General features: G+C 36.1%; 1 non-coding gene and 1 pseudogene across 1 annotated transcript; both read right to left on the bottom strand.

Annotated features, from left to right (window-relative positions):
• Positions 1-4,337: 4,337 nt before the first annotated feature.
• The window catches only part of LOC139934769 (uncharacterized), a 39,212-nt pseudogene continuing 26,739 nt past the window's right edge, over positions 4,338-16,810 (bottom strand).
• Positions 4,978-5,162, bottom strand: LOC139935498 (small nucleolar RNA SNORA53). Its single transcript, XR_011785834.1, has one exon. It is a non-coding gene; the product is annotated as a small nucleolar RNA SNORA53 (small nucleolar RNA).

Here is a 16,810-nt window from a genome sequence, read left to right as displayed (position 1 = left end):
AAATCTAAAGTCAAACCCTTCAAAAGTGGCAGTCCTAGGCAAATGGAGATGGTCGTCGCAGGGCAGTGTTGTCGTTCAATCTTGAAGGACCCCGGCCATTTTGTCGCTGATTTCTAATCTGTACACAGCGCCCGGTTGCTGATTGGTTTCCAAGACCGAATCTGCATATCAATTGTGAATGGCTTTTGTGTTTTTGGGTGGACCCCGGATTGAAATTGTATACCCGTGTCCGAATTATACAGGACCATGGAGGAATAAATTATTTCTCCGTGATAGGACGGCCTTACCATGGAGGTAGAAATGTAAAAGTTATTATCTGTGGTTTGCCGCAACTTCAAAATGAAACTCAAAGGTTTTCATTTTTTATTTTTCCTCTACGGTGGTTGGGCCCAGCTGGGACCAGGAGATGAGACTAGAAGTTGAATAGTCCCTGAAAAGAGAACATCCCCTAAATTCCACAATCCATATTGTTTAATTATTATGCTTTTATTCATTTGTTTTACAATACGGAGGGGTTTTGTTTTCTGTACATCAAAATTGCCGCTGTCGTAGTGCTTTTCAATGGGGAGTAATCCCTGGGGGCGAGTTATTCAAATTAGCGGGGAGGTAGAAATTAGTGAACCAGTAAAACAGTCTACAGATTTTGAACTAAAAAACAAACTTTTGTTTTCTCAAAACGAAGGGTATAAATATTGTTCAAATTCTGGTTTTGTTTTCAACAGTGTATTTTATGACACAATGCAAAACGTGTACCTCGCACTTTGCCTTGGTGTTTGTGGCTCATTTTCAAACAATTTCTTAATTAATTCTCCAGTGTTTGTTTACTTTCCAATCATTTAAAGCTATAAATTGTTCATATTACCAAATAAAAATGTATAGGTTATGGCTTAAATTTCAGTATTCGTTCGAATAAAATAACAGATTCACCATCAGAAATTAGCAAAATTTCATTGACTTTAATTTCACTACTTGAGCGCCCTCACTTGCCAGGTGTGTGACAATCAAGTTATTGATCGGGGAGGGGGTTGCTTTTTTGGGGGGAGGGGGGCGGGGGTAAGAACTAGTCTTATGTGACCAAGCATTCGGCAGCATTTCCTGCTACGCAGCTTTATGAAATTGATTCCAAATATTTGGGGTCCTGTGCATTGTTCACTTATTGTTCCCTTAGAACTTCCTTGTGTGATCAATTGTTTCTGAGATTGCCTTGTGGGGTCCTTTGTTCTGTTGTTGGGATCCATTGTAATTAGGACCTACACGTTTCATGTAAGGACAGACACATACATACAGGGGCGTCAATCCGTCTTGAAAGATGGGGGGACATTACGGCGTGGGGTCCAGGGCCCGCTTTACCCGGGAAACTATTTAGGTCGCAGATGCTCTCTGGTGCAATCTAGGGAGTCTGAGGGGTGATGTGCCCCCACCCCCTCTCAGATGTTGGAATTCAATGCCTAGTTCAAGCTATGATTTATCTATTTTTGCTATCTTGTACCTATAAAAACAACTCAATTATAGCTTTGTAATATCCATATTGTTTTTGCATTATAATGCTCAAACAGCGCATCATCCCTATCATCACCAGCATCCTCAAGGGTGGATCAAGACAAGAAATTTTAGGGGGGGGGAAGGTTGGTGGATGTGGCACATCTATTAGAGATGGAGCCTGCTATAAAGCTGAACGCTAAGCCTTTTACGGCCTTGGGTCCGGGCCCGCCCAAGGGCCCGGGAAAATTTTGCATTATGGTGCATTCATAGGCAAACAAGAGGCAAAAAGAATAGAATAAAACATAAGCCTTTAAAATGTGAGCAGCAGTGGAACCTTTTGGGTTAACAGCATCTTCAGGTGCAGTTTTAAATTACTGCATTTCTCAAAAACTACAACACCCCAGAGGGCGCCATTTCTCACAATGTTTTATACTAACAGCTCTCCATTGCTTGTAACACAAAGTAAGTTTTCTGCTACTAATTATTTTGATTAACACAGGCATGCAACTTTTTCACAGTCGCGGTTTTACCAAAACTATTATACAAAATCATTGAAATTGTGTAATTTCCCTATTTTTGGTGGTAACAGTTGCATGCCTGTTGTTTGTGTCCAGTGACAAAGGGAGACCGGTGTCACATGCAATTATGTCCTCTATGCAATACTATCCGGAGGACATTATTGCATATGCATGGCAGTATTGCATGGCGGACACAATTGCATCTAACACGGGCAAGGAGGGATATTTACATGTATATGGTGTACAACAGCCAATGAACAGCACCAAGTTGCGACTGAGAATAATATTCATTTCATATCAGTTTAAATAATTTAATGGTACGGTTGTAGAAGAAAACAATACTTGATACTGTCATAGGAAGGTAAACCCCACCACCATGGTGGCTTGTTCTTGGTATAAATGCTTAAGTATATACTGTATATTCCAGGGTTAAAGATGGACATCTTTGGTTATTGTCAAAGTCCAGTATTCTTACTCGGTGATTCCCAAGAATAGATATGCATAAAATAACAAACCTGAGAACAAAAGGACGAAACAAAATTTGTGCAAAAATTTGTGTGCTTCAGATGCCTTAATATAATATAAAAGGCTTTAGAAATTGCCTTTCTGAAAAACCTTGCTACTTCAGAAAGAGCCGTCACAATGATTTATACTATCAACAGCCAAGTAAGATTTGATGTTAACAATTAATTTTTAATTGAGTAATTACCAATAGCGTCCAGTGCCTTCAGGCACTGAATTACAACGGGCCAGAACGGGCCAGAACAACGGGCTAGAACAGGGTCATTGGGAGTAAAACCACGTTAATACAAACTCAAATCCCGACAAGCAACACCTGATTTTGATAACCGTTGTTATAAGTTTCATTTATTATTTTTCTCTGCTACAAAACACATGAAAATGTCAATTCACCGATTCACACTTCTTATCAAAAATATATGTTGATTGAATAGCTAGAACCTTCACACAGTCATATTGTGCAATTTAATGTCTATCATAAATATTACATTAAAATCTCAATAAATGACAACACTGCAATTATTATTGTTAAAAAAATACTATCTTTTAACATCCAGTTCATTTCACAGACAATTTCCATTTGACATCACTGCTTTACTAAATCCATGTTCATGTTTACTTCTATTGTGATTAACGGATCACCCTCCAACTGCAAATCGATGTTGCAAATCCGTTTATTTCCAGTATTCAACTCAAAGTTTTGGTTTCTACATAAGAGCTAATGAAAGTGATATTGCTCTTCTCCTCAATGACATTAAAGGCAGTGGACACTATTGGTAATTACTAAAAATAATTATTAGCATAAAACCTTTCTTGATGACAAGTAATGGAACAAGGGTGTTTTCTTCTTTCATTATTATCTCGCAACTTTGATGAATTTACATAGGTTTATTATTTAATGCATATGTTGAGATACACCAACTGTGAAGGCTAGTCTTTGACAATTACCAATAGTGTCTACTGTCTTTAATTGACACGGGTAAATTCCTTATCCACTTCTCCTAACCCTTAAGCACATGATGTATCTAGTTCAGTGGAGTAGAAGGTTGCTGATTGTCCCAACATGTGTTTCCAATGTTTCAAAACCATACCTGCAAAATGGTGTTTGTTAAGATGAATTCAATACCAAAGGTATAATGAGCTGTTCTAACATTAATAAATAAGTTCAAAGGTTTAGAAGAACACAACTTCCTTCCAAAACAAACATACTCTAAGAATTGACTGCATCTCATTAAGACAACACAGCATCACAGTTGGAAAAATAAAGGAAAGGATTTGTTTTTTTCTCGACAGATGACAGTTCAAACTCACTCAAAGGATCAACAGTGAAAAGAATATTCCCGTTGGACTAAAGGCCCGGTCACACAGGCCCCGATAACGAGAACGAAAACGAGAACGATAAAAATGCACGCTCGCGATTGGTCGAATTGCTCCACGCAGAATACGCCCACGCTCATTCAACCAATCGAGGGCGTGCAATTTTATCGTTATCGTTTTTGTTCTTGTTATCGGGGCCTGTGTGACCGGGCCTTTAGGGTCCAGTGCATCTGATCCATGACAAATCATTTTTTCAAATGTGTGTCTGAACTAATAACAGAATAGAAAAGCTGTCTTTATTGACCTCAATTGTTAATTTGTTTTCATCATGCGTGGGAGAACCAACAACCTTTTTTTTTAAACAACCAGTCTTCAAGTCTTAGGTTTTCATTTTAAATGATGTATTCATGAGAAGTTCAGTATTAAAAACCCACAAACCAAGACAAAATATAATTGGGTTTATGCACATTTCTTAATTGACCTATTTGGCAGCCAACTGCTCTATGGCATCTCTGGTGGTGGTGGGCGGGGCAGACGGAAGTACACCTTAGCCGAGTCATAGATGAACCATTGTAGAGCAGTCAGGGTACCAATCATGAAGGTACGTGGGACCAGACCCTTCCACAAACCTAAAAGGACAAGAACAGAGATCAAGTAGAGACTGGATTAATTGAATTATTAACATCTGGATTATTAATACAAGTTTGGATACTAACTGAGACAGTACATGTGAGGTTTTTCAAATGAATCCCATCATGAATGAAAAGTAAAAAGCCCAGTGCCACAATTAGCCTTTTTGAGATATGGTGGCCACTATAGGAGTACACTGTGTGGTTAGGGTGTATACAGACAGATTTACACAAACCATACAGTGCTTATAGTAGTGTGTCCACCATATCTCAAAATGGCTTATGAAACCCCTTGCTACATTTTATTTATAAAACCATGAAACAATCTGACAGAATAAACACTCCCTCCCACAAAATGTATAGTTAAAACACAAATTGAAAAAAACAAATGTCCCCATCACAAGCATGACACCATGTGTACAAAGTTGACAAATGCCTTGACACTTTCACTTGAATCTAACATCAACAAAGAACATGTTGATGCAGATGGGTGGCGAACGTCGAGCCATAAAGAGGTCATCACAAGATGTACTATTTTACTCATAGCGGAGGTATTCTACTCTTACACACCAATGACTCAAGCACTCCCATTGAACACAACATTAAGAGTGTTGCTGAATGGCTCAACAGAAAGTCACCCATTACATGATAACTAAACTGTAATACCATCCCAAGAGCGGATCCAAGGAAGTGTGTGAGGTACAATAATGCAATAAAAACCAAGGTCCACAACCATGTCGTACTTTGTAGAAAGTACCTGATACTGAGAGTAAAATGCATCTTGCGCCACCCTTCCCCCCCCCCCCCCCGCAAAAAAACCCACATACAATTAGGTATGGTTAGGCCTACTTGATTGCAAACTATCTTCCGAGTTACCATTAAATACAACAACGCTGCTTGTGCACAGAAGTTGATTCATACAGTGCTGATATTCGGCCGTGTATATAAAAGCATTCTAATTTATCTCGGTGGTATAGTTGGTATGACACCGAGCACTCTAGAATTGCAAAGGTTGTGTGTTTTTTTCACAGAACTCCGGAAAGTACCAAGCGAGTATACAGTGCTTTAGACACACACCTGTGTATATGGGTTAACCAAACTAAATATTCCCTCTCCCTGATGCAAATTAAACAATCTATTAAACCTTGACTTACCTGCCATGCCAAGCTTACGAGCAGCCTCAACTGCTGTGCTTCCAGAGTCTTGGTTCAACTTGGATACAACAGTGTCAGCAGGATGAGAAACAACGGCACAGAATACACCAGCTGAGGAAGAGAATAAACAATTAAGTATGTTGCTACTGAGTTTGAGTAAGAGCAAAGTGTGGTGCAGGATTGCGGACTCTGTGCAATACACAGCCAATAGCTGGTGAAAATAAAAACATGCAGGCAACTCAAACTTTTGGTTGATTTGTCCCACCCTGTTTGAATAAGGACTGTTCTCTGCACAATTTTATATAAGTTAAGAGTTGTCAGCTAGTACAACATGTGTGAATGAAAATTTCAGGATAACGAAAAAAGAAAAAAAAATCACTTACCAATGTAAGCGACTAAGAAGGTGACCACAAGCTGTTCTGATTTGGTGCATTCAGAGCGCGGCTTCGGGACTTCATTGTACAAGAACTCTACAGATCTCTCAAAGCAAGCAAACTTCATCATTGTGTATGGGATTTGCCTCAACCAGAGTGAAGGAAGACCTTAGTAAAATCTATGGGAGAAAGGTTTAGAAATGTTCTATATACTCGCATAGAAGTTTTGAAATAAACTATATACACCAAAAAGTAAAAAAAAACGAGGTAGTAAACAATGTACCGAACTAAACAAAATAAATCAAGTCTTCTTGCCTATGGGCCTGGAATGGTATGACCATTGTCCAATTTCATAAAGCACAAAAACCAGCTAAGCACAAGAAAAGAATGCTAAGCAAAAACAGGTTACCAGCCAATATTTTATGATGTTTAGGTTGGTTCCACTGGTGCCACCCATAACTATTGCTTAGCAAAGAAACTGGTTAGGCAGTATTTTCTGCTAAAAAGCTTTATGAGATTTGGCCCTGGTCCAATACAAAAAAAAATATTATAAAATTGCAAATGACCTACCCTCTAATACCTTCCATTGCCCAAAGCTTTGGTGCACCCTCCCTTAATGTATTTGCGAATCCTGGCATTGTTTGAATGCGCACCTTGACTGCTTCCATCATTGACAGTGCAATGTCAGCAAAGAACTCAGCACTTGCAGAGGCTGTTAGGTACAATGATGTTCCATACACAAAAGTACGTTCCTCACCCAATAAGTTGCTGTAAAGCGTCTGTCATGAGAAGAAACAAAAAGTTAAATCTAGTTTACCTTTAATCATTTTGATAACACAAAAATGATCCATAGTGTCCTAGAAGTTCAAAAGTATGATTATTATTATCACAACATAATTAGAATATAGGCCTACACTAAAAATAACCTACAGGAAAGTTATATTTGTAATTAAGTAACAATATGTTTATAACATAATTAGACATTAGGCCTTTTCACACTATCGACCTTCAATCCGTGTCGAACCTTATCCAGATAGGGTTGGTGGTAAAATTTCAACACGGATATACACTAGCTTTTACACTAGCTCTATAGGAAATCAGCTTTTTGGTTACTTGTGTGACTTCCAATCCGGATATTGTGCGACCGTTTCACACTGCAAACAGGGATCAAAGCTGGACAGGGCTACTTTTTAAGAACGCAGCGCCTCTTGAAAAAAGAGGCGTTTTTAAAATACGTGAATATTCATGCTGCATATACGTAGGTTCAGTGCATGCACGCTCGCTTACGGGTGCACATACATAGTACAGTCATGTACATATCCGCCGGAAGGTTTTTGCATAGCCCCGGAAAAGATTGCATGTACAAAAGTATCTAGAGCGGACAGTATTGCATGGCGAACACAATTGCATCTGTCACCGGTATGGTCAAATATTAAGATTTGGGGTCAACAAATTTCTGATGATTTCATGGTTCCGAAAGATACAGAACAGACTACTGAAGACATATTATCAGTCGAGACTGGGTATACAACAAAAATATTCAGATTTTTTAAAGAAATTTGTGAGTTTGGATTTTTGGTCCGAAATGAAAAAATCGACAATGCCAGTATGGTCAAAAATTCTCGTTCGGGATCAACAAATTTCCAAAGATTTATGTTTCCCAATGAAACAGAACGTACTACTGAAGACATGTTATATGTATCAGTCGAGACTGGGCATGCAACCAAAAAATTCAGATTTATTGAGAAATTTGTGAGTAAGGATTTTTGGTCCGAAATGAAAAAAAAATCGTCCATGATTTGAGGTCAACAAGTTTCAGATGATTTTAGGTTCCCAATGATACAGAACAGACTACTGAAGACATTTATCAGTCGAGACTGGGTATACAACCAAAACGATTTAAATTTATTGAGGAATTTGGGAGTTTTGATTTTGGTCAGAAATGAAAAAAATTCGCCATTTTTTTTACAAGCTGTATGTAAGAGCATGTGATGAATGACATGGGAAATACTCATGCTGCATAAACGTACATGTCCGCCAGAAGGTTTTTGCATAGCCCCGTACACGATTGCATGTGCAATTGCATGTATCAGAAGCAGACAGTATTGCATGGCGAATACAATTGCATCTGGCACCGGTATGGTCAAAATTTCAGATTTGGGGTCAACAAATTTCCGGTGATTTCATGGTTCCCAATGATACAGAACAGACTACTGCAGACATTTTATCAGTCAGGATTTATAGTCTCAAATGATACAGAAAGGACTACTGAACACAATTTATCAGTGTGGGATGGGTAAACAAGCAAAAGATTGAGATTTATTGAGAATTTTGTAAGTTTGGGTTTTTGGTCCAAAATCAAAAAAATCTGTGATGCCGGCATCACAAAATTTTCAGATTTTGTGTGATTTTATGGTTTCAAATGATACAGAAAGGACTACTGAACACAATTTATCTGTGTGGGATGGGTAAACGAGCAATCGTTTGAGATTTTTTCGAGAATTTTGTAAGTTTGGATTTTTGGTCCAAAATGAAAAAAATCTGTGATGCCGGCATCACAAAATTTGCAGATTTCGGAACAACAAATATTGGGTGATTTAACTGTTTCAAGTGATACAGAAAGGACTAAGGAACACATTTTATCTGTGTGGGATGGGTAAACGAGCATTAGTTTGAGATTTATTGAGAATTTTCTAAGTTTGGATTTTTGGTCCAAAATTTTAAAAAATCTGTGATGCCAGCATCATCAAATTTTCAGATTTCGGGTCATCAAGATTTGGGTGATTTTATGGTTTCAAATGATACAGAAAGGACTACTGAACACATTTTATCTGTGTGGGATGGGTAAACGAGCAACAGTTTGAAATTTATGGAGAATTTTGTAAGTTTGGATTTTTGGTCCAAAATTAAAAAAATCTTTGATGCCGGCATCACAAAATTTACAGATTTCGGGTCAACAAATTTTGGGTGATTTTATGGTTTCAAATGATACAGAAAGGACTACTGAACACATTTTATCTATGTGGGATGTGTAAACGAGCAAAAGTATGAGATTTATTGAGAATTTTGTAAGTTTGGATTTTTGGTCCAAAATTAAAAAAATCTGTGATGCCGGCATCACAAAATTTTCAAATTTTGGGTCAACAAATTTTGGGTGATTTTATGGTTTCAAATGATACAGAAAGGACTACTGAACACCTTTTATCTGTGTGGGATGGGTAAACGAGCAACAGTTTGAGATTTATTGAGAATTTTGTAAGTTTGGATTTTTGGTCCAATATTAAAAAAATCTGTGATGCCGGCATCACAAAATTTTCAGATTTCGGGTCAACAAATTTTGGGTGATTTTATGGTTTCAAATGATACAGAAAGGACTACTGAACACATTTTATCTGTGTGGGATGGGTAAACAAGCAACAGTTTGAAATTTATGGAGAATTTTGTAAGTTTGGATTTTTGGTCCAAAATTAAAAAAATCTGTGATGCCGGCATCACAAAATTTTCAGATTTCGGGTCAACAAATTTTGGGTGATTTTATGGTTTCAAATGGTACAGAAAGGACTACTGAACACATTTTATCTATGTGGGATGTGTAAACGAGCAAAAGTATGAGATTTATTGAGAATTTTGTAAGTTTGGATTTTTGGTCCAAAATTAAAAAAATCTGTGATGCCGGCATCACAAAATTTTCAGATTTTGGGTCAACAAATTTTGGGTGATTTTATGGTTTCAAATGATACAGAAAGGACTACTGAACACATTTTATCTGTGTGGGATGGGTAAACGAGCAACAGTTTGAGTTTTATTGAGAATTTTGTAAGTTTGGATTTTTGGTCCAAAATTAAAAAAATCTGTGATGCCGGCATCACAAAATTTTCAGATTTCGGGTCAACAAATTTTGGGTGATTTTATGGTTTCAAATGATACAGAAAGGACTACTGAACAGATTTTATCTGTGTGGGATGGGTAAACAAGCAAAAGTTTGAGATTTATTGAGAATTTTGTAAGTTTGGATTTTTGGTCCAAAATTAAAAAAATCTGTGATGCCGGCATCACAAAATTTTCAGATTTCGGGTCAACAAATTTTGGATGATTTTATGGTTTCAAATGATACAGAAAGGACTACTGAACACATTTTATCTGTGTGGGATGGGTAAACGAGCTACAGTTTGAGATTTATGGAGAATTTTGTAAGTTTGGATTTTTGGTCCAAAATTAAAAAAATCTGTGATGCCAGCATCACAAAATTTTCAGATTTCGGGTCAACAAATTTTGGGTGATTTTATGGTTTCAAATGATACAGAAAGGACTACTGAACACATTTTATCTGTGTGGGATGGGTAAACGAGCAACAGTTTGAGATTTATGGAGAATTTTGTAAGTTTGGATTTTTAGTCCAAAATTAAGAAAATCTGTGATGCCGGCATCACAAAATTTTCAGATTTCGGGTCAAAAAATTTTGAGTGATTTTATTGTTTCAAATGATACAGAAAGGACTACTGAACACATTTTATCTGTGTGAGATGGGTAAACGAGCAAAAGTTTGAGATTTATTAAGAATTTTGTAAGTTTGGGGTTTTGGTCCAAAATTAAAAAAATCTGTGATGCCGGCATCACAAAATTTTCAGATTTCGGGTCAACAAATGTTGGGTGATTTTATGGTTTCAAATGATACAGAAAGGACTACTGAACACCTTTTATCTATGTGGGATGGGTAAACGAGCAAAAGTTTGAGATTCATGGAGAATTTTGTAAGTTTGGATTTTTAGTCCAAAATTTAAAAAAATCTGTGATGCCGGCATCACAAAATTTTCAGATTTCGGGTCAACAAATTTTGGGTGATTTTATGGTTTCAAATGATACAGAAAGGACTACTGAACACATTTTATCTGTGTGGGATGGGTAAATGAGCAACAGTTTGAGATTTATTGAGAATTTTGTAAGTTTGGATTTTTGGTCCAAAATTAAAAAAATCTGTGATGCCGGCATCACAAAATTTTCAGATTTCGGGTCAACAAATTTTGGGTGATTTTATGGTTTCAAATGATACAGAAAGGACTACTGAACACATTTTATCTGTGTGGGATGGGTAAACGAGCAACAGTTTGAGATTTATTGAGAATTTTGTAAGTTTGGATTTTTGGTCCAAAATTAAAAAAATCTGTGATGCCGGCATCACAAAATTTTCAGATTTCGGGTCAACAAATTTTGGGTGATTTTATGGTTTCAAATAATACAGAAAGGACTACTGAACACAATTTGTCTGTGTGGGATGGGTAAACGAGCAACAGTTTGAGATTTATTGAGAAATTTGTAAGTTTGGATTTTTGGTCCAAAACTAAAAAAATCTGTGATGCCGGCATCACAAAATTTTCAGATTTCGGGTCAACAAATTTTGGGTGATTTTATGGTTTCAAATGATACAGAAAGGACTACTGAACACATTTTATCTGTGTGGGATGGGTAAACGAGCAAAAGTTTGAGATTCATGGAGAATTTTGTAAGTTTGGATTTTTGGTCCAAAATTAAAAAAATCTGTGATGCCGGCATCACAAAATTTTCAGATTTCTGGTCAACAAATTTTGGGTGATTTTATGGTTTCAAATGATACAGAAAGGACTACTGAACACATTTTATCTGTGTGGGATGGGTAAACGAGCAAAAGTTTGAGATTCATGGAGAATTTTGTAAGTTTGGATTTTTGGTCCAAAATTAAAAAAATCTGTGATGCCGGCATCACAACATTTTCAGATTTGGGGTCAACAAATTTTGGGTGATTTATGGTTTCAAATGATACAGAAAGGACTACTGAACACATTTTATCTGTGTGGGATGGGTAAACAAGCAACAGTTTGAGATTTATTGAGAATTTTGTAAGTTTGGATTTTTGGTCCAAAATTAAAAAAATCTGTGATGCCGGCATCACAAAATTTTCAGATTTCGGGTCAACAAATTTTGGGTGATTTTATGGTTTCAAATGATACAGAAAGGACTACTGAACACATTTTATCTGTGTGGGATGGGTAAACAAGCAAAAGTTTGAGATTTATTGAGAATTTTGTAAGTTTGGATTTTTGGTCCAAAATTTTAAAAAAATCTGTGATGCCGGCATCACAAAATTTTCAGATTTCGGGTCAACAAATTTTGGGTGATTTTATGGTTTCAAATGATACAGAAAGGACTACTGAACACATTTTATCTGTGTGGGATGGGTAAACGAGCAACAGTTTGAGATTTATTGAGAAATTTGTAAGTTTGGATTTTTGGTCCAAAACTAAAAAAATCTGTGATGCCGGCATCACAAAATTTTCAGATGTCGGGTCAACAAATTTTGGGTGATTTTATGGTTTCAAATGATACAGAAAGGACTACTGAACACATTTTATCTGTGTGGGATGGGTAAACGAGCAAAAGTTTGAGATTCATGGAGAATTTTGTAAGTTTGGATTTTTGGTCCAAAATTAAAAAAATCTGTGATGCCGGCATCACAAAATTTTCAGATTTCTGGTCAACAAATTTTGGGTGATTTTATGGTTTCAAATGATACAGAAAGGACTACTGAACACATTTTATCTGTGTGGGATGGGTAAACGAGCAAAAGTATGAGATTTATGGAGAAATTTGTAAGTTTGGATTTTTGGTCCAAAATTAAAAAAATCTGTGATGCTGGCATCACAAAATTTTCAGATTTCGGGTCAACAAATTTTGGGTGATTTTATGGTTTCAAATGATACAGAAAGGACTACTGAACACATTTTATCTGTGTGGGATGGGTAAACGAGCAAAAGTTTGAGATTCATGGAGAATTTTGTAAGTTTGGATTTTTGGTCCAAAATTAAAAAAATCTGTGATGCCGGCATCACAAAATTTTCAGATTTCGGGTCAACAAATTTTGGGTGATTTTATGGTTTCAAATGATACAGAAAGGACTACTGAACACATTTTATCTGTGTGGGATGGGTAAACGAGCAAAAGTTTGAGATTCATGGAGAATTTTGTAAGTTTGGATTTTTGGTCCAAAACTAAAAAAATCTGTGATGCCGGCATCACAAAATTTTCAGATTTCGGGTCAACAAATTTTGGGTGATTTTATGGTTTCAAATGATACAGAAAGGACTACTGAACACATTTTATCTGTGTGGGATGGGTAAACGAGCAAAAGTTTGAGATTCATGGAGAATTTTGTAAGTTTGGATTTTTGGTCCAAAATTAAAAAAATCTGTGATGCCGGCATCACAAAATTTTCAGATTTCTGGTCAACAAATTTTGGGTGATTTTATGGTTTCAAATGATACAGAAAGGACTACTGAACACATTTTATCTGTGTGGGATGGGTAAACGAGCAAAAGTATGAGATTTATGGAGAATTTTGTAAGTTTGGATTTTTGGTCCAAAATTAAAAAAATCTGTGATGCCGGCATCACAAAATTTTCAGATTTCGGGTCAACAAATTTTGGGTGATTTTATGGTTTCAAATGATACAGAAAGGACTACTGAACACATTTTATCTGTGTGGGATGGGTAAACGAGCAAAAGTTTGAGATTCATGGAGAATTTTGTAAGTTTGGATTTTTGGTCCAAAATTTTAAAAATCTGTGATGCCGGCATCACAAAATTTTCAGATTTCGGGTCAACAAATTTTGGGTGATTTTATGGTTTCAAATGATACAGAAAGGACTACTGAACACATTTTATCTGTGTAGGATGGGTAAACGAGCAACAGTTTGAGATTTATGGAGAATTTTGTAAGTTTGGATTTTTGGTCCAAAATAAAAAAAATCTGTGATGCCGGCATCACAAAATTTTCAGATTTCGGATCAACAAATTTTGGGTGATTTATGGTTTCAAATGATACAGAAAGGACTACTGAACACATTTTATCTGTGTGGGATGGGTAAACGAGCTACAGTTTGAGATTTATTGAGAATTTTGTAAGTTTGGATTTTGGGTCCAAAATTAAAAAAATCTGTGATGCCGGCATCACAAAATTTTCAGATTTCGGGTCAACAAATTTTGGGTGATTTTATGGTTTCAAATGATACAGAAAGGACTACTGAACACATTTTATCTGTGTGGGATGGGTAAACAAGCAAAAGTTTGAGATTTATTGAGAATTTTGTAAGTTTGGATTTTTGGTCCAAAATTTTAAAAATCTGTGATGCCGGCATCACAAACTTTGCAGATTTCGGGTCAACAAATTTTGGGTGATTTTATGGTTTCAAATGATACAGAAAGGACTACTGAACACATTTTATCTGTGTGGGATGGGTAAACGAGCTACAATTTGAGATTTATGGAGAATTTTGTAAGTTTGGATTTTTGGTCCAAAATTAAAAAAATCTGTGATGCCGGCATCACAAACTTTTCAGATTTCGGGTCAACAAATTTTGGGTGATTTTATGGTTTCAAATGATACAGAAAGGACTACTGAACACATTTTATCTGTGTGGGATGGGTAAACGAGCAACAGTTTGAGATTTATGGAGAATTTTGTAAGTTTGGATTTTTAGTCCAAAATTAAGAAAATCTGTGATGCCGGCATCACAAAATTTTCAGATTTCGGGTCAAAAAATTTTGGGTGATTTTATGGTTTCAAATGATACAGAAAGGACTACTGAACACATTTTATCTGTGTGGGATGGGTAAACGAGCAAAAGTTTGAGATTTATTTAGAATTTTGTAAGTTTGGGTTTTTGGTCCAAAATTAAAAAAATCTGTGATGCCGGCATCACAAAATTTTCAGATTTCGGGTCAACAAATTTTGGGTGATTTTATGGTTTCAAATGATACAGAAAGGACTACTGAACACCTTTTATCTGTGTGGGATGGGTAAACAAGCAAAAGCTTGAGATTCATGGAGAATTTTGTAAGTTTGGATTTTTAGTCCAAAATTAAATAAAATCTGTGATGCCGGCATCACAAAATTTTCAGATTTCGGGTCAACAAATTTTGGGTGATTTTATGGTTTCAAATGATACAGAAAGGACTACTGAACACATTTTATCTGTGTGGGATGGGTAAATGAGCAACAGTTTGAGATTTATTGAGAATTTTGTAAGTTTGGATTTATGGTCCAAAATTAAAAAAATCTGTGATGCCGGCATCACCAAATTTTCAGATTTCGGGTCAACAAATTTTGGGTGATTTTATGGATTTAAATGATACAGAAAGGACTACTGAACACATTTTATCTGTGTGGGATGGGTAAACGAGCAACAGTTTGAGATTTATTGAGAATTTTGTAAGTTTGGATTTTTGGTCCAAAATTGAAAAATTCTGTGATGCCGGCATCACAAAATTTTCAGATTTCGGGTCAACAAATTTTGGGTGATTTTATGGTTTCAAATGATACAGAAAGGACTACTGAACACAATTTGTCTGTGTGGGATGGGTAAACGAGCAACAGTTTGAGATTTATTGAGAAATTTGTAAGTTTGGATTTTTGGTCCAAAACTAAAAAAATCTGTGATGCCGGCATCACAAAATTTTCAGATTTCGGGTCAACAAATTTTGGGTGATTTTATGGTTTCAAATGATACAGAAAGGACTACTGAACACATTTTATCTGTGTGGGATGGGTAAACGAGCAAAAGTTTGAGATTCATGGAGAATTTTGTAAGTTTGGATTTTTGGTCCAAAATTAAAAAAATCTGTGATGCCGGCATCACAAAATTTTCAGATTTCTGGTCAACAAATTTTGGGTGATTTTATGGTTTCAAATGATACAGAAAGGACTACTGAACACATTTTATCTGTGTGGGATGGGTAAACGAGCAAAAGTATGAGATTTATGGAGAAATTTGTAAGTTTGGATTTTTGGTCCAAAATTAAAAAAATCTGTGATGCCGGCATCACAACATTTTCAGATTTGGGGTCAACAAATTTTGGGTGATTTATGGTTTCAAATGATACAGAAAGGACTACTGAACACATTTTATCTGTGTGGGATGGGTAAACGAGCAAAAGTTTGAGATTCATGGAGAATTTTGTAAGTTTGGATTTTTGGTCCAAAATTAAAAAAATCTGTGATGCCGGCATCACAAAATTTTCAGATTTCGGGTCAACAAATTTTGGGTGATTTTATGGTTTCAAATGATACAGAAAGGACTACTGAACACATTTTATCTGTGTGGGATGGGTAAACGAGCAAAAGTTTGAGATTCATGGAGAATTTTGTAAGTTTGGATTTTTGGTCCAAAATTTTAAAAATCTGTGATGCCGGCATCACAAAATTTTCAGATTTCGGGTCAACAAATTTTGGGTGATTTTATGGTTTCAAATGATACAGAAAGGACTACTGAACACATTTTATCTGTGTAGGATGGGTAAACGAGCAACAGTTTGAGATTTATGGAGAATTTTGTAAGTTTGGATTTTTGGTCCAAAATAAAAAAAATCTGTGATGCCGGCATCACAAAATTTTCAGATTTCGGATCAACAAATTTTGGGTGATTTATGGTTTCAAATGATACAGAAAGGACTACTGAACACATTTTATCTGTGTGGGATGGGTAAACGAGCTACAGTTTGAGATTTATTGAGAATTTTGTAAGTTTGGATTTTGGGTCCAAAATTAAAAAAATCTGTGATGCCGGCATCACAAAATTTTCAGATTTCGGGTCAACAAATTTTGGGTGATTTTATGGTTTCAAATGATACAGAAAGGACTACTGAACACATTTTATCTGTGTGGGATGGGTAAACAAGCAAAAGTTTGAGATTTATTGAGAATTTTGTAAGTTTGGATTTTTGGTCCAAAATTTTAAAAATCTGTGATGCCGGCATCACAAACTTTGCAGATTTCGGGTCAACAAATT

The sequence above is a fragment of the Asterias amurensis genome, chromosome 3 (assembly GCF_032118995.1).
Source record: "Asterias amurensis chromosome 3, ASM3211899v1".
Taxonomy (NCBI): domain Eukaryota; kingdom Metazoa; phylum Echinodermata; class Asteroidea; order Forcipulatida; family Asteriidae; genus Asterias; species Asterias amurensis.
The sequence above is the reverse complement of the archived record's forward strand: the minus strand, read 5'-3'. Positions and strand labels throughout refer to the sequence as shown.